The sequence below is a fragment of the Anguilla rostrata genome, chromosome 3 (assembly GCF_018555375.3).
Source record: "Anguilla rostrata isolate EN2019 chromosome 3, ASM1855537v3, whole genome shotgun sequence".
Classification (NCBI taxonomy): Eukaryota; Metazoa; Chordata; class Actinopteri; order Anguilliformes; family Anguillidae; genus Anguilla; species Anguilla rostrata.
In genome coordinates, this window is record NC_057935.1 from 31219911 (window position 1) to 31243985 (window position 24075).

At 39.7% G+C, this 24075-nt stretch overlaps 1 protein-coding gene across 2 annotated transcripts in view; it reads left to right on the forward strand.

Moving 5' to 3' along the window:
• Positions 1–24075, forward strand: part of myo3b (myosin IIIB) — a 346614-nt gene that overhangs the window by 276101 nt on the left and 46438 nt on the right. The gene's annotated exons all lie outside the window — the stretch shown is intronic.

Here is a 24075-nt window from a genome sequence, read left to right on the forward strand (position 1 = left end):
TTCAGAGTTCGAGAAGGGAATCTCAAACTTCTGCCTCTTATATCTTCCTGTAAATCTTTCTATGAGGTAATTCACATGGCATGACACTTTCTTACTCCCCCTCCCATACCAACTTTCTGTTTTCCTGAGAACCTTTTTGCTTCATCCCAGAAACCCTGACGAAACGTCTACGTTCCTGGCGCCTCAAGGCGGGGGAGGGTGTTCTTATTTTCCCTTCGCATGCCATCTTGTTTTATACAGCTTATTTTCATTTGACATCATACACAATACATGCAGTATTCAATAGAAATACATAGGCTATTGATTAGGATATGAGATTTTGCAAGCAATGGTTATACATATACCACCTGATTGCATGCTTATAGCAAAGGTACATTTAACTACGAATGAATTTTACTCCATTTACAAAGTATCCCTCAAGTCATGTTCACATATTTGTGACCTCCTCAGACCCCTGTGTCAAGCCTTTTGTCTCCCATTTGTACCAAATATGATTGCAGTTTAAACTTGGTTATACACCCAGATCGTTATATATCTATCTTGGCTAATCCACATTCCTTCCTCCTCAAAGGTCGTTCCTTCCCAGTACCTTTTGATTTTGCACACTTAGTTACATACATAGTTTTGTTATAAACCCATAAAAATAGTTAAACACAGCAAGCAAGCTTGTTCTCTATCACAAAGCACATCTGCAAGAGGAATGGTTCACACCACATTTCGCCTCTCAAACTGTGAGGTTGATCTGTTTGTAATCAGAATCATTATCTGATGTCATTGTTCATTTAATTCTACCCAACACAAGCATAACAAAACCACAAGCATCATGATTTTTCCTCCACTATCACCTAACTAGCAAATTTTTTTTTATTTTTTTATTTAGTTTATTTAAGAACAAATGTAAATATGCCAGACTTAGCCAATGCTCAAATATGGGAACAGGCTTATTTATAGGTGATTTTATCTCAAATTAGAGTGCCCACAGGCTTATGTCTCAGAACTGGACTTCCATTTACCCCAGGCTTACACCATGAAAATATACTGATGTATATTGTAAAGTATAGTGTCCTACATGGAATTTTACAGATTAATATATGGTGACTTTCCAAGTATATTTTCTATTTTTTTTTCCAATGAGACCACAGCAGCAGTATGCGGTATATTGTGCAATACATTTCTCAATACAAATTACAATATATTGTACTTTTCAAGTAGCAATTTCTAATTTCACAAATAAGAAAGTGTTTAACATTACTATTGGTACCAAGACAATATCATTACTAGTTCAAAAATGACTCATTAAGGATTCCTGTATATTGAATGAACATTATGAATAGTATGTTAAGCAACATATTGTAGGAACCATGGACTACAAAAGACACACAAACTACAAAGCCCATATGTCCACCTCAAATGGAATAATTTAACCACGCCTCCTACCACAGCTTTCCTGTTACAGAATTGGCTTACTGTAAATTTGAAATGTGCAACCTTCAATAAAATGAAGGTTTCCGTTGTTTCGCGCTCTGTTCCATTTTTCCTCTCCCTGGACTCACCACCCTTTTCCCGTCAACCTCTCGTGTGAGTCCACATGCCAGGAAGAGTTAGCAAGGCCTGCAACGGGCCAAGGCACGTATACCCTCGGCTACCGGCTGCGGGAGGAACGAGGCACTCAGCAAGTGACCTGCAACAAGGATTAGGCTGCATGTTTTGGAACTAGAAAAGGGTGAACGGCTTCCCCCTTTTCACGACAACTCCCACAGACTTTGCACTGGAAACCAGGAAACATTTCTAACAACCAACCCAAAGGAAAGGACTCAAGTAAGGCTGTAACTCTGGGCATAGTATAATTAGCAACAGGCTGAATGTAGTAATATTTGTATATGATGATGCTAACAGTTATTGTGTTTAATGATTAATGTAAACATTCTGTATGTTCGGTTCGCTCTAAGCCATCCACCGCACTACGTTAGTTTTCATTTACGGTGTGCTACAGAATTATTGGCACCCTTGATAAATATGCACAAAAAATGCTTAAAAAATAAATAAATAAAAATGCTAAACTAAAAAATAATAGTTATTGACATAAGCTTTATTTTCCAACATGTGTAAATTAGTGTGCTTGATTAATGATTCATTGGAATCAACCAAAGTCTTAAATTTTTTAAATAAAAAAAACATTTCCCCAAAAAACAGGTTCCACAATTATTGGCACCCCTGGTTTAGTACTTTGTGAAAACACCCCTGGCAAAGATGACAGCCATGAGTCTTTTCCTATAATTTGTGATAAGGTTAGATAACACATTTGGGGGGATTTTTTTTACCATTGCCCCATGTAGAACTTTTCAGAATCATTGATCTCTGGGTTTGCGCTCCCCCCCCCCCCTCCCTTTTAAGTTCAGACCACAGGTTTTGGATGGAATTTAAGTCTGGAGACTGAGATGGCCATTGGAAAACATGGATGTTGATTTCACCAAGTTCTAGCTTCTTAGTAGAGACAACCAAATTTTCTGCCAGAATTTCCTGGTACTTAGTTGAATTCATTGTACTATTGATCTAAATAGTGACCACTGCCACCAAAACATCTCAATATATCAATGACCCACCTCCTTATTTGACAGTAGGTATGAGGTGCTTCTCCTGTATGCATTCCTCTTTTGCCGCCAAACATGTCGATGGTGTGTATGACCAAAATGTTCAATTTTGGTCTCATCTGACAACAGCACTCTCTTCCAGTAATAATTCCAATGAGGGTTGGCAAGCTCCAGATTCTTGGTTTTGTTTATTGTGCGCAGTTAGGGTTGTCTTCGTGCCACCCTTCCAAAGAGTTAGTTGGTATGGAGGTGCCATTTTATGTTTTTTTAGACTTGTTGACCACAAGAAACAAACCAATCTCTGCAATTCTTAAACAGTGATCCTTGGGTTATTAATGGCCTCCCTCACCATCTTCCTCACCGTCCGTGGGAACACCGTGCACTTGCTTCCTCTTCCTGGAAAATTTGCAACCATTCCATATGTTTTGCACCTTTTTATTATTGCCCTTACAGTGCTAAGTGGTATGTTTAACCGTTTGTCTTTTTTTGTACCCATTACCAGACTTGTGACGGTAAATTACCATCAGTCTCTTCTGAATTGATAGTTATTTGACTTTTCCCATACTGATGGATGACAAAGGGATTTTGTATGCTTGTTACCTCATTTTTATTCTCTAGTGAAACTGGAAGTGATGAAATGACACAATTTAGTTCCTTTAAACTGAGATTAACTAAACTAAGTAAAATTGTATTGCCAATTTCATTTTGTTTGATTTTACTTACAATAATTGTTAGGGGTGCCAATAATTGTGGCACCTATGGTTTTCAGAAAAAATTAGCTTACTTAATAAAAAAAACATTGAAGCATGAGAGTAAATATATTGAAATAAAAGTATATAGTTTTCCCTTACTAGGCGTCAAGGTTTTGTTGAGCTAAATAAAGATCTGAAAATAAACGAATTTCTACTCCGCCCATCATTGAGTAGTTTTCGGCTCCTTCAAAAAGCGGAACTGTTATTACTCGCGGAGTCTTGGGGCGTTCCTCAAGAACTAGCTAGTTCTAGTCATAGTATTGTCTTTTTGAAAGATTTATTACATCAGCTCTCCGTGGAGCGAGGCCTCTTAAATACCAGTATGTCAGACCCTCAAGATGCAGGTGAGGGTACTCTGAGATTGAGGTTGGCGGAAATAGAGCTCAAAAAATTTGAAATGACAAATAAGCTTGAATTGGCCAAAATAAGGCTTGAAGAGCAGAAACATCGGGACTTGGTAAAGTTCCGCGAGTCCCAACTGCAGCTGGTCAGTGAGGGTAAGGCCGAAAGTTCCATTTTAACAGGGGGGGAAGAATCAATGTTTTATCCTGGCAGCCAGTGTCGTGTCTAGGAACCGACAGAATTCAAAGTCCAATCGCCAATCTGTAGAAAACAATTTCATAAGGGGAAAGACACCACAGCAGCAAGCTCTTCAGAAAAGTTAGACTTTACTCTCGATTGTCAGTTTCACATACATTTTATACACAAATGTACCCCACAACTCCCCTTAACACATTTCTAAAAATACCAGCCATCTGGTCTTCTTGGCACCACAATGATTTTGATTTCCTGCTCTTGGGTCGGCCTGACCTTCTTGGCACCACAATGATTTTCTGTTCTTTAGATGATAACGTTATTGTGGAATGTTACCCCAACTTCAATGATTTTCTGTTCTTTAGATGATAATGTTATTGTGGAATGTTACCCCAACTTTCCCTTAACCAAATGTTAGTCTTTATTTTGTAATGTTTCTTTAAGCATACAAGTTACAGGATTTATAGCCTCCTGTAATTTTCCATATATATTCAGTTTACATAAGGGTCACTGTAAAAATGTTAGTCTTCTAGTACTTCAATAGCGTTTTGTTAGTTATGGAAAAATATTCACCTTCTAGCATTTTTACTTGGCAATAGTTTTCTGCTGAGTAAGTATGGTTTTTTTTAAAGCCTTCTGCGTTTGCTTTTTTTCTACAGTGGATACTGTGGTTTCTTGCGTTTCCATAAGCTTAGCTGCAACTACTGATATAGGTTTATTGGATTACATATTGATTATATTAGTGTATAGTTATACATGTGATATATTTTTATCATGAAGCATCGAGAGTTTGGAGGAAACAGTTTGATCAACATTGATGGGAATACCCTAACTTTAACATGTGACGTCATCTCAATCATGGGGAGTCTCAAAATTTTCCTACACCAGGGATCAGAAAGACAAAAAATCAGTGATGAGCTGAGGTTAATGCCAAAATTTGATGAGAAGGACCCAGACACATTTTTTGTCCTTTTTGAATGACTTTCCCAGTCTCGAGCATGGTCTGAAGACAATCGGGTGCTTTTGCCACAGGCGGTGTTGACTGGAAAAGCGCAGGAAGCTTATGCTTCACTTGCATGGGACCATTCTTTAACATATGCCAAGGTGAAATATGCTGTACTAAAGGTGTATGAATTAGTACCCGAAGCTTATCGACAGCGTTTCCGAAATTGGAAAAAGGGAGATAAGCAATCTCATGTTGATTTTGTTTGAGAGTTACACATACCTTTTATAAGGTGGGTGAGTGCTTCGAATGTGGACACGTTTGAAAAACTGTGTGATTTAATTGAGTTGGAACAATTCAAGACTTCTGTTTCCGACGCTGTTGCTACGTATATCACCGAGCGAAAAGTAAGTACCGCTTCCGAAGCTGCTATTTTGGCAGATTAATTCATTTTGATTCATAAAGGGATGGCAACTTCGAATCGTTTCCGTGGTGATTCGCCTCATAACTATTTTTCTCCGTACTCTCCACTTAAACCAACTGGTGTGGAGTGTCACCCACCCGTTAGGGGGAGAGATGTTCCTGGCACAGACGATAAATTTGACATAACTAGAGTTGGTTATGTGTGCCATGACAGGGGACATTTTAAAGGTGAATGTCCTGGAAACAGGTTTTCAACTAAGGCCCCACCAAAACCCTTTTCTTCCGGCCCCTCTAGCTCGAAACCCGTTGCGTTGGTTTCGGTTACGCATTCGCCCCTTAATTCTTCGGGTTCAGCTTCACCTACGGACTCTAAGTGGATATTGCAGGAAGCTAAAACATCTGAAATTAACCCTAGTTACTCTCCGTTCATTTCTGAATACCCTGTAAGGATACTGAGAGACACAGGTGCGTCTCAGTCTCTGATACTGGCTGATGTGTTACCATTTTCCCCCAAGTCCTTCAGTGGAGATAGTGTAGTTATTCGTGGTGTTGCTGGTCACGTGGTTGTACCTAGGCATCACCTTGTTCTCCACTCTAACTTTGTCAGTGGGGAAGTGGTGCTTGCAGTTTGCCCTGAATTTCCGATGGGTGACATAACCTTAATTCTGGGGAATGATCTTGCGGGACCGCATGTCACTGGAATGTTGCCGCCTTTTTTGGTATCCTCCAGTTCGTCAGGGGAATCGGACGACGCGGGGGCGGGTTTTCCTGATGTTTTTACTGCTTGTGCTGTAACCCGCTCTATGGCGCGCAGTAATATTCCCTCTGAGTCGGGTCCACGTGCACGGAAAAATAGTTCTCAGTATGATTTGGGTGATACATTTTTTGTAAAAATTGACTCTGATTCGATGGCTTCATCTGTACGTACACCTGGAGTTGCTGATTCTAAGAGCAACACTGGTCTCTCTTTGGGTCCTTTAACAAATGTCTCTCGTGGTGAGTTGATCGAGGAGCAAAGAGCGGATGATACCCTGACGAAATTGTTTCAGTATTCACATCCTAGTGTTGGTTTTGGTGATCTTAAGTTGGATGTAATACCCCCTGATACTGCTGACAAATCAGGGAAGCCAAAGTCGTATTATTTTACTCAGGAAGGCTTATTACAGCGCAGATGGACATGGGTAAAAGAGTCATTCGTAGGTGAGGCTACGCAGGTGGTCATCCCCGCTAAATATAGGGAAGCTGTAATTAGACTTTCCCATAACTAAACTGCTGGGCATTTGGGAATAAGAAAGACTTATGACCGGATTTTGCGTAGGTTTTTCTGGCCGGGTGTAAAAAAAGATGTGGCCAAATATATTAGATCCTGTCATACGTGTCAAATTACCAGTAAACCAAATCAGAGAGTACCTGCTGCTTCTCTTTGTCCAATACCGGCGTTGGAAACTCTGTTTACCCATCTGATTGTAGACTGCGTTGGACCTCTTCCGGTCTCACGTAGTGGGCATCCTTATTTGTTAACCATCATGTGTCAATCTACCCATTACCCTGAAGCTTATCCGTTGCGTTCAATAACCACAAAGTCTGTTTTGAAGGCTCTGACACATTTTATGAGTATTTTTGGCATTCCGAAAGTTCTTCAAACAGACCAAGGATCAAACTTCTGTTCCAAACAGTTTGCTAGAACGTTAAAACGGTTAAAAGTTCAGCACAATAAATCTAGTGCCTACCACCCCCAAAGCCAGGGCGCCCTCAAACGTTTTCATCAGACTTTAAAATCCCTCTTTAGTTCCTACTGTACAGAGATGGGTCGTGATTGGGAGGACGGTCTGCCTTGGCTGATGCTGGCTGTTCGAGAGGTTGCCCAGCAAAGTATGGGATTCAGTCCTAACAAACTTGTATTTGGACACTCTGTCCGTGGTCCCACTGCTGTGGTTGGCGATGAGTGGAAATCCGCTGAAGTCCCAGAGAATGTGCTGGACTACGTTAGTGATTTCCGCCTCCGTTTGTACTGTGCTTGTGTAGCAGCTAAGTGGTCTCTGGGTAAGGCGCAGACAAAAATGCAGCGCTTGTTTGATAGAAACATTAAAGAGCGCAGTTTTAAGGCCGGAGATCAAGTGTTGGCCTTACTGCCTATCGTGCATCACACATATGGATGCTACACATAGTGGTAGTTGAGGTGAGTTTCACCCAGTATACTGCAAGCTGTAAAATTTGACATTCAGAGATTGAAGTAATATGCCCACATTACAATTAATATTCATTAAGTAAATTAAGCTTTTTGTTAAATATGTGAAATTGCCATTATGGATGTTTTCCCAAAGATGATGGGCATTTTGGACATAAAGTGGACCCCATACCTGAAAATCTATAAAGAACACCATGAACCAAAGTTCTGATTTGTGAACATGAATTCTCTAGGAATGTGTAAAGAAAACATGAGATCTTGAAACTGAGCCGTACGTAAGACTTCCTATTGGGTGAATCACAAACAGGTCATATTGGAATAGCACACATACTGCTAAGATGGGTCAGTGGTGACAAGGTGGTTCAGCAGTGCGTGGACTGGTCTGTGTGTGTGTGTGTGTGTGTGTGTGTGCGCATGTATGTGTGTACCAGTGTGCACTGTGTGTCTCTGTATGTGGCTCCTTTCCATCCTGTTGAGAAACCTGGACTACTGCAGTCATGAAAAAATCTCACCACAGTGAGAACCCACCTTCACGAGTTCCTCCTCTTTTTTTCTGTCTTATCTGTTACCTGCCAGCATGTCTGACACAACTGAAATCACAGCCTCCTTTGCCATCCATTACAGAGGTGCAGCTGTGCCTGCTCCACTATGGTTCTGCCTGTAATGGCCGTTAGTATATAGACTGTGACACACTGAACAGAGTATAGAGCCAGACAAATGACTCCCCCTTGCTATTTTTCTTTACACACAAACTCTCTCTCCTTGTCAAAGTCTCTGGAATTTGATTAATCTGCCTCCATTCATCTGGGAGTCTTAACTGGATATCCAACACATTCTAATATATACAGTAAGTAAATTACAGAGTGCAAGATGGAGGTAAGGGAGATTTGGGATTGATAGGAAGTATCAACGGAAGGTGGAATGTGGACAGGTTTGTAATGCTCTTAAAGCTAGTTGGAGTAGGTAATAGGATGTACTTCCACACTACTTATCGTCACAGATAATGTCAGAATTTCAGCTGAATAATCACCTGTAAACCTCTATCAAGGTAAAGGAGCGCATTGCAGTGTTCTTCAGGGTCCTAAACTAGTCAGATCTGTTTTGTTATTTAGCTGTTTAGTTTCAGATCTTCAATACAAATTTGTTCATTTTACTTTGGAAGAAAATAAATAATTGAAGAGTGTCTAACAAAGTTTTTAAAACACAGCTGAAATGCTAGAAAAATTACATTTTCATTTTTTTGAACATGAAGGTCAAAATTTAGCTCATGGCCTGGTACTGAAGCCTGACAGTGCCAGTCCCAATTGTGGTTGTCACACAATTGGCTTTAGCATTGCCCAGGGAGGGATGGGTTAGAAGCAAGCGGCCAAAACCAGACTTCGTTTTTGAAGCTCATTTCCTGGTCTTGTTGTTCCTGGTTGCTCACTAGCGCCACTACGGTTGGCTCCAGTATAGGTGTTTTCATATCCGGTTTCCATGTAAGTCTACGGTACAAATATCAAAATACAAACTCAACAAATTTTTTCTCATGAGAACAAATAGTCACAATATGTGTATTTTATTCGTCTTATGACTGTCCTTGGGTCCATTTCATGATTTATTGTGTCATTTGGGCACTGTTATAATATTTGTTATGGACCAATGAGGTGCAGTTTGCATCACTTCCTGATTACTGCGGAGGACTAAGGTACAGAAGGGGCTACAGTCTATGGTCACTGGGGTGGGAGGTGGCGCGGCTCCGACCACGGTCCACCTGTGCGAAGTCAGAAAATGCAGGCATCCCATTTCGTAGTGATTTCATAATGGCGTGTGCTATTTACAGCTGCACTAGACGACCATAAAATAATCCTCCTCTGAAGTTTTTAGCCTACTTAACTAAATAATTAGTTGGCAGAAAGTGTAATCAGTTTGGTAGTCCAGTAGCCTATGCTAAAACAGTTTGCAACTACCAAGCCATTTGACTAGCTAGCTAACCCAAACTGGCAAATATTCAATCTGTCAAACGTGTTTGACGGTTTGTTAGTCATGTATATTCTGTAAATGTCTACCTGGGCCATGGTTCACGCATGTCACAAAGCTACTATAATCCCGATTTTGGAATAAACACTGCAAAATTTTCAGTTTCATGAAGCGAATTAAGAGTCTTAAGGTTTATTTGCTGGATAATATACAACACACGATTAAATCACACACACAGAATTTAATTAAATTAACCATTGTTGTAAGACTGGCATTTAGAAAGGAACATGTTTTTAGCATTTAAGAGACCAACAAGAGCATTTAATACAGTGGTTCTCAGAATCGGTCCTGGGGGCTCCTTGCGTATACTGGCTTTTCTCCATTGGTTTTGATGATCTACAAGAAAAAAATAATAATAGTGTAATAATAATTAGAAATTCAATATACATTATTTTTGTCTTCATGCACCAGGTGGAAAACTTGCTGTACAAAGTGCGTTGTCATATTTACACGCCTGCAGATCAGTTATTAAAATACTTGGTAGATTTGTTAATCACCGCTGACAGTGTTCATTTCGGTAAAAAGTGACTTGCGAACGTTCAGCTAGCGTCACCCAGCAAGTGAACACCACAAATGGCGATGGAGTAGTAGCGGTTACTGGCTCATTAACTGACTGTGGCGAAAACCTACGACGATAACTTGCTCGGTTAACAGCAGGTGTACCAGACAGTTATATGAAAATTAGCCTATAAATCACCAGTAGCCTACACATCTCTGATTGATTTACCATCAGTGTAGTCGATGTTCTTCCCCTGTGGTTCATATTGCTAATGCGTGAGCTAACCACGGATAGCCTACCTAGCTCACTGGCAAGCTGATATGCTAGCTAAGCATATTCGTTTTGCTGAGAAACATAAATTGAAGATAACTGAACATAATTGTATTATTAATGTCATACATATAACATGATTACATGACACAGTACAGTCATGGATAGAAATTAAACTCCGTCAACGGCACTGTATGCCACTTCGTAAAGTAGTCCATAGTCAGCGGTACATAGCGGTTCCACCACCACACTCTTCATCAGCGCACCACTGCGCTGCTGCTGGAGTGATTCCTTCACCCTCTGCCCTGGTATTTTCTTTGCTGTGCAGGCATTGCAGCAGCAGCAGTAGATTTCCTCGTCTCTTTTGTACCGGCTCCAGGTGAACTGCTGGCAGAGCCTGTGCAGGGTCTTTTTTGTTAACTGCAGCCAGTCAGCACCCGCCCTGAGGTCCCGCCACTTTCAGCATAGCTGGCCCTGGTACAGCATCAGACAGTCTCACTGGCTCATTAACACCTTCACACCTGTAGAGAAAGCAGACAGACAAGACACAACAGGCAACTGCCACCCCTCCCACACCCACTGCAGCACCAGACTCATTTCCAGGTTCTCTCTCTGAGCCTGCCAGAGCTCAGCAGGCCGCATTCCTTCTAAAGGGAAGGCAATGCTGGCAGCTACTCGTTCGGGGGTGGTCTCAGGCTGTGGTGTGGTCTCTGACTTAAGGGCAGTCTCCTGTTCTCTTCTCTGATCCTCCCTCTGCTCTTCACACTCACAGTGGAGGCACTGGTTACTGTCACAGTTGTGGCGTGACAGGCTATCAGCATTGTTGTACTTCTTACCCAGGCAGTGCTCAAGGGTAAAGTGGTAGTTCTGTAATAGCCCAATCCAGTGAGCTACAGTATGTATCCCTCCAACTCTATACATTTCAACAGCCACTGCGGTGTAGCATGGTCCATGTGAGCCTTGAATTCATAGACCCTGTACAAACTCTTGAAAAATGCAGTACTGCTGCTGCCAGTACCAACAGCTCACACCTGGTGACACAATAGCTGAGCATATGACTGATGTACGCCACCACTTTCTCCTCTTCATCTGTGAGGTGTGATAGCACCCAGCCCCCAATGCCATCATTGCTAGCATCAGTGCCTAAAAACAGTTTGTCAGGGTCCTCTAGAACCGGGGCAGTTACCAAGGCAGTGTAGAGGTGGCCCAGAGTCCATTGAAACTTCTTAGAATTTTCAGAAATAGCATGCAGTGGAGCAGCAGTGCTAGCAAAGCCTTTAATTAAGCGCCTGCTGTCCGAGGCTAGGCTCAGGAAGCAAAAGACTTTTCTTTGTGACCTAGGAGTGGGCCATTTCCTTACCGCCTCTACTTTTGCTAGGTCAGTAACTACAGTACCACCTGTCCTTTTCCTACAATGTGGTCCAAAAAGGTTTTGTCACTTAGCTGAGGTAAGTCTGATGTCGGCTTTGCTAATGCACTAGCCACAGATTGCAGTGGTTTAGGATTTCATTAGGCGCTGCCATTGTGTGAAATCTTCCCAGCAGAGGTAAATTTACATTTTTTGTTTTAACACAGAAACTACTTTTTGTTTGCACAATGTGAGCACTCAAATCCATATAAGACTGACAAACAAACAAACCACTGCTTGCAGTCAAATTAGCGCCGCTCTTATTTTATCAGGAAAGGAGAGGAAAATACATTTTAGTGATAAGCTATAAATAGGGACAGGCTATTCTTATAACCCATAATGTTTTTGTGTGTATTTCAGTGAAATTTACATTTATAAACTGTTATTCATAGAACTTCATGGTCAGACTGTGAAACTTAATAGATAGTTTTGAGCACAGTCTATAGTCTATATCCATGTTTCATTAGGATATAGGGGAGAGTCGGTATAAATGTAACGCATCATAAATGTAACACGGTCAATATGTTTTTGTACACTGCTGCTGCAGTAGCCATTTCGGGATTGTTCGCATACAGTTTAGTCCTCTACCAAATGAATAATGGAAAAGGAACCTGGTCACATGCATTTATAATAAGTACACACCAGATTAGTCTGTATAGTAGTGTATTTACCATTTCTATTTGGTTTTGTGTTTGTTTTATTCATAAATAGGCTATGGCTAAATTAATTTAATTTTTTATTTATTTCATGTAAAATCTTTGCCTAATCTTATTTGAAATTAAATGGTTTGTTGTCAATGAGATAAATGCCTCCTTTTGCAGTACTGTAGGAAAATAAACATAACTTCATTCACAGGTAACTATACTGTCCTCATGTCATTTTGCAGAACTTAAAAGAGTAGGCTACTTGGAAGTTTTGATGTACAGTAATTTGCAGTAATGGTAGTAAAAATCAATTAAGTTATGAACACAACTGAAATAATGACTACTGACATGCCAGAACTGTTTGAAGTAAAATTTCATAGTGTCAGGTTCTGCAAACTGTCAGAAGAGAGCTGCTGCTTTGCACCTCCAAAGCCTCTTTTCCACTGTAGGGACGAACGGTTACCAGGGGCGCTCCGTGCCGTTCCGCGCTGCTCAGGACTCGTGGGAACGGTTACCTGTTTCTATCTGTCAGGCTGCTAAAACCAGGACTAGGAAGTATCTACGAAAAACTAGTGACGACAGCAAGTGATGCAGTAGATCAGCGACGGCGCCCCGTTGTGTATGTAATAAATATGTGCCAGTTGTTGTCGTCGCTCCCCATTCTGTTTTTGTTATGTTGTGTTTGGTTGGCTGACAATATGGATTCTGTGTATTTTGGTCTGTTTTTGGTTTTTCTTTTTAGCGTATCCTCCACTGACCATGACACAGTTTCGGGCATTTTTATTTATATTAGCTTCTCTACAGACCTAGCTTATGGAAGAGGATGTGAAGAGACCGGATGCAGAGTCACAAAACTGACATAATGTGAAACCAATCAGTGAATACCTATGTCATTAAGCCCACCCACCCAAACTGTTCTGCTGCACTGAGCACGGTTGTCTAACTGTGTTGAGAAAATCGTGCTGGGCACGATTTGTAAGCATCCGCGCCAAGCCGTTTCCAGGTGGAAACACCATTGGAACCGTTCCTCTCCGTGCTCAGAACCGTTTGGCCCTACAGTGGAAAAGAGGCAATGTGGACCTCCTGCCTGCAGTGAGCTGGATGAACCCCCCTCAGGATCATGTTGAGGACCAGGCTCGCTGGATTAGGCACTGCATGTATGCAGCAAACAGGCCCAGTTTCTCCCCGATCACCTTTCTAGTGTAGCTGTTCGCCTGACCTTTCCGGTTACAGCCAGGGGCTCTGCTAGCCTCCTAAAAATAGGTAAAAAAATATTTTACCTCAGAAAAAAAGTGATTTTTCTTTCTCATATAATGCATTGAGTTAACATCAGTATTTGAGTGTTTTATTTTTGCTTTCAAAAATGAATGGAGCCCAATGGGGAAACTGGCTTTTTTAGCGAAAAGCATAGATATCAGCATGGGGTGACATTACATCTGTTGCTGAGGTTGAGAACTGAACGCTAGCCACTTGGTCTGGGCCCAAATGGAATTTTAGTTTCATCTAGTGCAAACTGAATATTGTTTTGCCTGCGCCAGGTTTGGTAGTTTCATGGTCTGAAGTAGACTTGTTTGCGTGAACATGGGATGGGCAGCACAATAGGGGTGTGTCAATAGGAACATTCTGCACTGTGCAAGTTCGGTGTTGAACAATGCATTTAAACTAGCTCAGACCAGGACTGGACCATTGTGCTATTTTGGTGGCAATTTGATATATGAATATAAATTAATGCATGAACAAAACACAGATTCAAGGAATATTTATTTATTTCAATTTGACTGTTTGAATTGCAAGTTGTGTTCAGTTATGCAGTCGTTCACACCTGTATGGAGTTAATCAATGTAAGCTACTTGAATGAGAGACACAAGGCAAGTTAGAGACCGGCTTTACACCCATAAAATAGTGCAGGTGGACTGCTTCTTGTTATGTTAATTTTTTAAAGGTCACTGTAGTCAAACGGAGTACAGCACAGCGTAACTCCTTTCAGTGTTTTTCTTAGAAATGTGGATTTCCTGGGGTCTTGGCTGTTTTCAACCAAACGCACATGAAGTTGTGTGCACAATCAGATCATGAGTCATAACGGTGTCCACTCCATTCATATCCAAGTAGTTTGTGATGCAGACAGTGTAGGGTGACATGTGTTGCAAATTATCCAGGGTCTATCTGCAGCATTTGAGGGGCGTGCTCCCCTGGATGGGTGGCAGTTAGGGGACAATGGCTACCCATAAAATTACAGGTTTACTCCATACATTGAGCTGAGAACACATCACCACACACACAACTTGGTTTTCATTGTACTTTTGGCAGAACTAGGTCAATGGTTAAACTAACTATTAGAATGTTAAAAATATGTTTCAGATGGTTGGACCAGTTGGGTAGTATATTCACATTGAAATTAATTAAACTAAGTTGAAGTGATGATTATTTTATTTTTTTGTTTATTTTAAATAAAGGGAATTAAGCAAAAACTGACATAGCAGTGACAGCTGCACAACAAACAGGCTGACTGGTCCTGCCCAATCTAGGAATATTCAGTTGTTTGTGGGAAACATGTATTAGTTTTTAGCACTGTAATATAAATGGAAAAATATTTAGTTTGAGGGGGAAAATAGATATGTAAATTAAGTCCATTTCATCTTTGTTTTAATATCCTGTGTAGGGAGGCTTGTAACGGAAAGTTGGCTGTTACGCTAATGCACTGTTTTTAAAGGGAAAGAAAGGGGTGATCTTATTGGACAGAATGGGCCTCATTCACAAAACTTTGTGAATACTTTACATATGTTATTCATGACATGTGCAGACGTTTGTTTTTGTGCATATCCCGGGTGTATGAGATGATGAATGCTGAGTGTTTGTAAATGTTGCGCAATCCTGTTCATGTGATAAGCATAAGGAAACTGTCATGAACAAATTCAGATAAGACAAAAAATGATGAATGCCAAAATGTTTGTGGAAAAGTTCTTACACACAGTTTAGGATCAAATGTGATCATACACGTTTTGTGAAATATGTTACATATAATACATATTAATTTTGTAATAAAAAAATTATGTGGTTCCTTTCTGTTGCTACCTAGCTGCTTCCAGGAGTAAATGACATGTAAACATTAGTGCTTTGTTTCCTAGGTGGAATGGAATAAAATAATGAAAAGTCATAATACTCATAATGAACTGCCAAAATAGTTTCCCGGGGTTGGGATAATGGAAAGCCTGGAAAAGTCCATATGAAGTCTGGCTTTGGCAGTTGTTGGCACAAGGTTACGTGTCCACTCATAATAGTCAAGTTTATATGCTCCCTTGGGCTAATGCTTATGGTACTGTGACTGCCTTCCTATCAGTGCACACACCCTACTTCCCCACCTTATTGTTGACCACACATATGCCCTGTGTATTAATCAGATATGGAATCCAAAACTCTTTGAGAATTTTCCCAAAAATATATTGAAGATTACCTGGAAGTTAGACCTAGCTTCAGTGGAAATGATTGATTTCAGTGTAAAAATAGTTAAGTAACAACATAATCTGTCTGCTTAAGTGCTAACAGCTACAGCAGCAGTACTATCTGTATGGTGCTGCGATTTTCCTGGTGTGCTTCATAATTCAAAGCACATGGTTTACCATTTAGCAGCAATGTCCTGAATCAAGGCATTGGTAATAAATCACAGGAGCTCTGAAAATGCTCTGGAACTGCTCATGAAGACTTTGTCCTTCTAGTGATTTTTGGAGTCCTGTTTCCAATAAACAGCGTGTGTGCATGCGCGTGCACATGTCCGTGTGCATGCATGTCTGCTTGTGTGTGTGTCTGTTAGTGTGAAGAAGAGAGTAGGTTTTGGGCTGTACATGCCTCAATTAGACATCAAAGAGCTCCACTGATGATATTCCCGTATAATCCATGCCTTTCGGTGCTTCGGCATCCTCTATCTGAATAAACGAAACCCAAGTGGGTAACTGTGGTCTGGAAGAAGTTGGGTGATCCTGGCATATGGTCTACATAGGAAAATCGATGCATGTCTCCCAGTTATTCCACTAAAATCTCTTTTAGCAGCTCTTTTATGTTGTTTCTGAGGAAATTCCGATTTTCAGGGGATTTCAAACTGGTATTTAGAGATGTACCACGAATCATCCCCAGAGCTTTGAAAATAAAAGTACTGCCTATCTTAAAAAGAATTCTGATCCTTTTTATCTTCAAATGCAAACACAGTTGAGGCCAAAAGTTTACATACACCTAGGTGGAATACATTCAAACTAAATTTTTCACAACTCCACACATTTCATGTTACCATACATTTCCTGTGTTAAGTCAATTAGGATATCTACTTTATTTCCAAAAGAGTAATTTCAAAATAATAGCTAAGAGACAGATTTATTTCAGCTTTTATGTACTATATCATATATTCAGTGGGACAAAAGTTTACATACACTTTGTTAATATTTGGTGGCATTGCCTTTTAATTGCTTAACTTGAATCAAACACTTGGGCTAGCCTTCCACAAGCTTCTCACAATACTTTGCCGGAATTTTTGCCCATTCCTCCTTGTCAAACTGGTGTAACTCAGTCAGGTTTGTGGGTCTCCTTGCTTGGACATGCTTTTTCAGTACAGTCCACAAATTTACTATGGGATTCACAGTTGGCGTTCTTCAGATGAAAAGCACCCTTTTTCCTCCATACATAGCGCTGATCATTATGACCAAACAGTTTTTGTTTCATCTGAACAGACAAAATTCCTCCAAAAGGCTAGTTCTTCGCCCTGGTGATCACCTGAAAACTTAATTCTGGCTTTTTTATGATTTTATTAACTTTTTGGCCATAATGATCAGCGCTATGTATGGAGGTAAAAGGGTGAGGCTTTTAATCCAAAGAACACCATCCCAACTGTGAAGAATGGGGGTGACAGCATCATGTTGTGGGGGTGTTTTGCTGGAACAGGGACTGGTGCACTTCAGAAAATAGATGGCATCATGAGGAAGGAGGGCCATCTAAAAATATTGAAAATTTGTGGACTAAACTGAAAAAGCGTGTCCGAGCAAGGAGTTTCACAAATATGACTGAGTTATAAATGTTCTGTCAGGAGGAATGGGCAAAAATTCCGGCAAAGTATTGTGAGAAGCTTGTGGAAGGCTAATCCAAGTGTTTTATTCAAGTTAAACAATTAAAAGGCAATGCCATCAAATACTAACAAAGTGTATATAAACTTTTGACCCACTGAAAATCTGATATAGTACATAAAAGCTGAAATAAATCTGTCTCTAGCCATTATTTTGAAATTACCTCTTATGGAAATAAAGTAGATATCCTAATTGACTTAACACAGGAAATGTATGGTAACATGAAATGCGTGGAGTTGTGAAAAATTGAGTTTGAATGTCTTTAGCCTAGGTGTATGTAAACTTTTGGCTGAAACTGTACCTTCTCACATGCCAGCCAGATCCCTCCGTTCTGCTACCTCAGGACGCCTAGCACCTCCCCCTCTTCGCATCTGCACTTCCAGAACACGTCTTCTGTCTGTTCTGGCCCCACGATGGTGGAATGACCTCCCCGTGGAGGTCAGAACAGCTGAGATACTGACCCATTTCAAACGACGACTGAAGACTCACCTCTTCAGGCTGCACCTCTCCCCATCCCTCCCTACCCCCCTGTAAATGACTGTAAGCTTAGGGTTGTAACTAGGCAGCTGTTTCGTAGGTGACTTAGGTGCATTAACTGTCTTAACTACTGCTTGTATTTTTTCCATAGACTGCGTTGTTGCCGTTCTCGTTGTTAGTGTTAATCAGTTTAACCTTCAGGGTCCAAGTTGAACTATGCGGTTGTTCCCTGCACTTGGACTGGTACTTCTCTCTAGGGGTTTCATCATACTTGTTCCTGGTTATGGTTATACACTTTGTTGTACGTCGCTCTGGATAAGAGCGTCTGCCAAATGCCTGTAATGTAATGTAATTAAACTTACGGAACATGCGTAGAACGCCTAGGGCCAATTTTGGTTCTATTGAGCGTATATACTATAGTAAATCGATAATCAACCGCATAACTAGTTATGTTATCAGATTTCTGCAAAAATCGACTTCGTATTAAATTTCAGTTGATTACAATGTTTACATGATTTTTAAAAGTCCAGGTTTAGCCGGACTAAGACAATAAAAAAACTTTTCCAAAGATCATATAAACCCACTGATTGAGTTGTGGGGGTGAAGATGTAGTGCACTGTGAGCTGTTGATTCTAAAAACAGCTGTGTTGTTCACAGAAAATGTAATTATACTTGATATTACTTGGATAATACTGCTGTTACTTTCAAATGAGGTGCATTAACTGTCTTAACTACTGCTTGTATTTTTTCCATAGACTGCATTGTTGCCGTTCTCGTTGTGTTAGTATTAATCAGTTTAACCTTCAGGGTCCAAGTTGAACTACGCGGTTGTTCCCTGCACTTGGACTGGTACTTCTCTCTAGGGGTTTCGTCATACTTGTTCCTGGTTATGGTTATACACTTCATTGTACGTCGCTCTGGATAAGAGCGTCTGCCAAATGCCTGTAATGTAATGTAATTCTCATATACCTTTACTTCCGCTTCCACCACTATACAGTATGACACAATAATTAACTAGAGTGCCAGAATTTCGTACACCTGCTGCATTTGCAGTAAAACGTTGAAATTATAAGACTGTTGCAGGTAAAAGTTCTATTAATAAGCACATTACAAGCGGTAATATAACTGTCAATGCCAATGCCCTGATTCCCTGCCATAACAATCAAACTACCATCTGTAAAAATTAGAATTCAGGACACCTTTGAGGTTGCGTATTATATAGCATATATTCTGAGGAACAAATTGACAGGGGACATAGCTCTGCTAATGATGTTTGAATCTGGTTTAATAAGCAACTCTCCTATTCCCCTGAAATAACATCAAAGCACTCAATCAACTATAATTACTGCTGATGGCCTTGAACAAACTGTGCTCTAGCTACTACGCACCTCAGTCATATTCCGCAAGCGCAAGCAGCTATTCCTTTGGAAAATCACAAGGGTATGTGTGCAATACACTGGCTCACTGTTTATGTTTTGTTACACTGTTTTGAAAACAATGCAATGTAAATACATCTACATATAACATTCAAAACCTAAAGCAAGGTTAAAAAATTAATCTGAATGGACTTCTAATAGGCACCAATAAAGCAGAAGACCCATGACATGCCCCATTGTCTAGAATCTGATCCTGAGTGTGACAGGGCTGTGGCCTGTAAGTCCCACACAGCAATTCATAGTCGGCTATAGCATTGTCATAGGAAGAAAGTGAGTAGGAAGGAACTGGGTATACCCCATTACAGTCGGCAAGAGCGAAAGGGAAATATAAGTAGCAGATAGCATAAACACTTTGACGAACGGGTGTATAAGTCTGCTTTTCCAAACTGATGGAGGACGTTCCCAGTATGGGCCTAAAAGCTTACCTGGGAATTTCACTGTAAAACCCTTACAAGTGCGGTCAAAATTGGTTTTTAAACTGTAATATGTTAAACATGTGGACAATACTTATCTGACGCGCCATGGCCGGCAGCATGCTGCCACACAAAAGTATGGATTTTACTTCAGATTTACCCTTTGCTACACCAACCCCTAAAAATTTAGAAAGAAATTATAAACTATTTCAGCAATGTAGCCAGGTGGGTCTGGTAAAAGATCTGGATTTAACAGACACAATGGCCCAGAGTCCAGTCCATCTTAATAATTGATAGTGAATGATAATGGTACTTGTGGGGGTCTGAGGTGGTGGTAGTTGGGGAGTGATACAGGCAAATGAAAAAAAAATTGACTGAGTTATTCATCCAGTATTGATTTTGCTCAGCTGAAAAAAATGAAACGAGGCAGAGTTTCTTTACAGCAGACAGACATACAGTTGAGGCCAAAAGTTTACAGACACCTAGGCTAAAGACATTCAAAGCCAATTTTTTTGTATTTGTTGGCATTGCCTTGAGATTGCTTAACTTAAAGCAAACATTTGGGGTAGCCTTCCACAAGCTTCTCACAGTACTTTGCCAGAATTTTTGTCCATTCCTCCTGAGAGAACTGGTGTAACTCAGTCAGGTTTGTGGGCCTCCTTGCTCGAACACACTTTTTCAGTTCAATCCGCAAATTTTCTATGGGATTCAGGTCAGGGCTTTGTGATGGCCATTCCAATACTTTCACTTTGTTGTCTTTAAGCCATTTTGTTACAACTTCAGAGGTATGCTTAGGATCACTGTCCTGATGGAAGTCCCAGTTGCAACCAAGTTTTAACTTTCTAGCTGATGTCTTTAGGTGTTGCTTGAGCATTTCTAGATAATCCTCCTTCCTCATGATGCCATCTATTTTCTGAAGTGCACCAGTCCCTGTTCCAGCAAAACACTCACACAACATGATGCTGTCACCCCCATTCTTCACAGTTGGGATGGTGTTCTTTGGATTAAAAGCCTCACCCTTTTTCCTCCATACATAGCGCTGATCATTATGGCCACTTTTTTATGAGCAATAGCTGATTCCTTTTTAATTAATGATATTGAAATATGGTTAGTAAAGCCAATCTTGTTTTTTTGTTTGTTTTTGTTTTTTGGATCTAGGTGACATTCAACCCATATATAAATCCCATCATTTGGCCTGTTTCATAATCTGTCTAGAGAGCTGATAAAATTAACTGAATAAAGCTTAAAATCTGTTCATAAAGACCTAAGGCAAGTCATGATGGGAAAAATTTGAAGTACTCATAGATGCATTTCTCATTATGAAGCTTGTGAATGTGTCTGATTATATTTGAGTACTTTTAATCATATAAGGCAATTGGTTAAAACCAATGTTATAATAAGAATAATGCCAAATATGGCCAATCCTTGCCATTTTAGGGGGTACCCTATTTAATGCTTTATAACTCCAGATGTGAGCACCACAGAGACTTAAAAAATGGCTTGAATGAAGCGAGACATTCACACCATTTACAATGCTAAAAATCAAAAATTAATTTGCTCTTTTTTTAGTTTGCAATGAAATACTGAGAGATTGCATATATACAGCATGTTAAACTATACATGTCCTGGATCAAAAACTTCTTGACCACAAGTTCATAAAATCTAAAGGTAGATATGCAGAACTACTAATGATCTATGAAGCAAAAACTAAACAGTGTACCCAGTGTCTCCAAATCTACCCAAAATGTCTAAATTATGCATTGCTGTAAATCACAACATATTCACGTATTTCACTACAAATCAACTGTTTTGACTCAAGAAACTCACTTTTATATCATTTTCAAGTGGGAATGATAGGCTTTCCATCAGTACAGTGGTCTAAAATAGCTAGAGGTCCAGAAACATATCCAAAACCTCTCCAAAAATGAATAAAATGTTTTTTTGTCCATTATAAAGCATATACATGAGCCCCTTATGAAGGTTTAAGATGAAACATTGATATCAGATTTAAAAAATAATGCTAAAATATTGTCACACAATGCGGTACAGTACCTAAATGTGTAATAATTAACTATTGTATGTATTTCTATACTCTGTACTGTCGTATGTTTTCTTGTATGGGGTTGGGACTACATGAAAACAGTTTAATCCTCTACCACATTTTGGCAATATTCCAACTCTTATGTCATCACTGTTGCATGCATCACAAAAACTACTAAACTACCAACAAACGCTTACATTAGTGTGAAATATCCTCATTATTAAATACCACTAACCTATTTAAAGATGCTCAATTTCAAATATAACGTAAATAACTGAAATATTGAGCAGTAATACATACATAGCAATGATTCAATTTTATCTGTGTTCAGTAGAGACAGTAAATCAATGATACAGCTCTATCCGCTTCTGTTTCACTCCAGAAAACGATGTTAGATAGGTCTATCAGCAAACATATGGCTTAGCTATGCCCAGAAGCCCTCAATAAAAATAGTATTTTCCAAGAAATTACGAAAAATCTTTGACAACATTTCGTGAGGTGCAGCATCTTTTACTACTTCCACAGAGTGAATGCATAAGTGAATGCGATGATAAGAAAACTTTTGGTTACGCTGACCTATAAAATGCTATTCCAAAAGCAAAATTAGACATGTTGTACATCGTTAGAAAACTTATACTCTCACCTACTGAATGAATTAATTGTCAATCAAGCCAGACAATACAAAAAATGGCGACAATGCCGTAAACAACACGTGTGGTATTACGCACAGCTATTTTGGAAGATATCCAGGCGTCACAAATGCACGTATATTTCACAAATGGATTGTCCAAGACAATATATGACGTCTCAGTCTCAAAAGGGACATCTCTACGCGTACAATCAATGGTAAGGTTGTATATTTATTCAATATTTAGTCCCAGATTTTGACAGTAGAATGACATGGTATATTTTTGAAAAGCTTTGTCTTGTTTATTTCGTTATTCAGTGAGCAGCTTTTTCACTGCTGTATTGGCTTATCTTAGGGCTATTGTCAGGTTTATCTTGTTGCTATGACGGAATACGATTTTTGAGTGGTGAAAGAATATTTTTATGAATGCCCAGATAGACAATACTGTCCATTATGTTATGGGTAGGGGGTGTAGTTGCAGATGAAACTGCAGGGAGGGGGTGCTTGTTAAACGACCGACCAGAGCGACAATGGTGGTGCTGCGAAACTCCGTATTTGGCATAGTTCTCGTGTATCGTCTACTAATGAAACTAAAACAAAGCGTTTCTGTTTTTAACTTATACTTTGGTTGCAGTAGCACTGAACGTCTGAGTTCAGCAATCTGCACATCGGCATGCCGACCACTAGGGGCTTTGCACTAAGAGGTTAAATGTACAGATACGGCTCTCATTCTGTAGAATGTAATAGTCCAATACTAAAAGGTAAAATCATTGTTTATCATTGAACTATTTCTTACTAAATTTTAACTGTAAGAGCACCTGTGCACATCACATTATTTTGATTATTACAAGGGATTCAGGTTGCATTAAGTAATTCTTAAAATGATTTTTTTTAAACTACAAATAGGTTCTCAACATTGAGTTTGGATGAAAGTCATTGTCTTCTGTTCCTAATGGACCACCATGTTATGTAGGAACAAGCAAATTAATTGCATTTAAGATAATGGCATTCCAACAAGTGAGTAGCTCTATTCATACTTGTTGAGGTGTAACACATTCAGAGGGTGTAATGAACTCAGAAATATTCTGTCCATTAAAACTGAACATCACATCAGAGTATGACTTTAGGGTGCCTCTGTGTAGGTACTTCAAACATATGGATTTGAAAAATCTCCTCTGTTAAATAGAGAAAAAACAGACAAAGCAGTGGAAGACAAGACTTGACAGCTTTGAAGTGCGAGGACTGAGATATGATGAGGTCTGTTCACAGTGAGCAGTTTAAAGCTGGGAAAAGTAAATGCAGCTTTAGTCATGGTTAGGAAGCAGGGGGTAAGAAGAGATAGTGAAGGAAGGTCATGTTTCACCATAAAATTGATAAAATAAGATGAAACAGGATTGTGGCATTAAATATGCATGTTTTATGGTGAGGGTATTTGTGATTTAATGCATTTTTGTAAAAGAGAACTGTACTTTGGATGTGAAGCAAATGTACCTTTTTCTTTTTTCATTGAGTAAGTAGATAACTTAAAACTGCCTCAATAAAATTTCCTACCTTTTCCCAGGCTGTCATAGTTGACAGTGACAATTCTGATGTCCCTAATAACAGCAATTATACATATTAAATGCTGTCAACATACATTCAGCCATATAGTGTATGTACAATATATGCAAGGTATTACTAATAGAAACTAGAATGTAAAGTTTA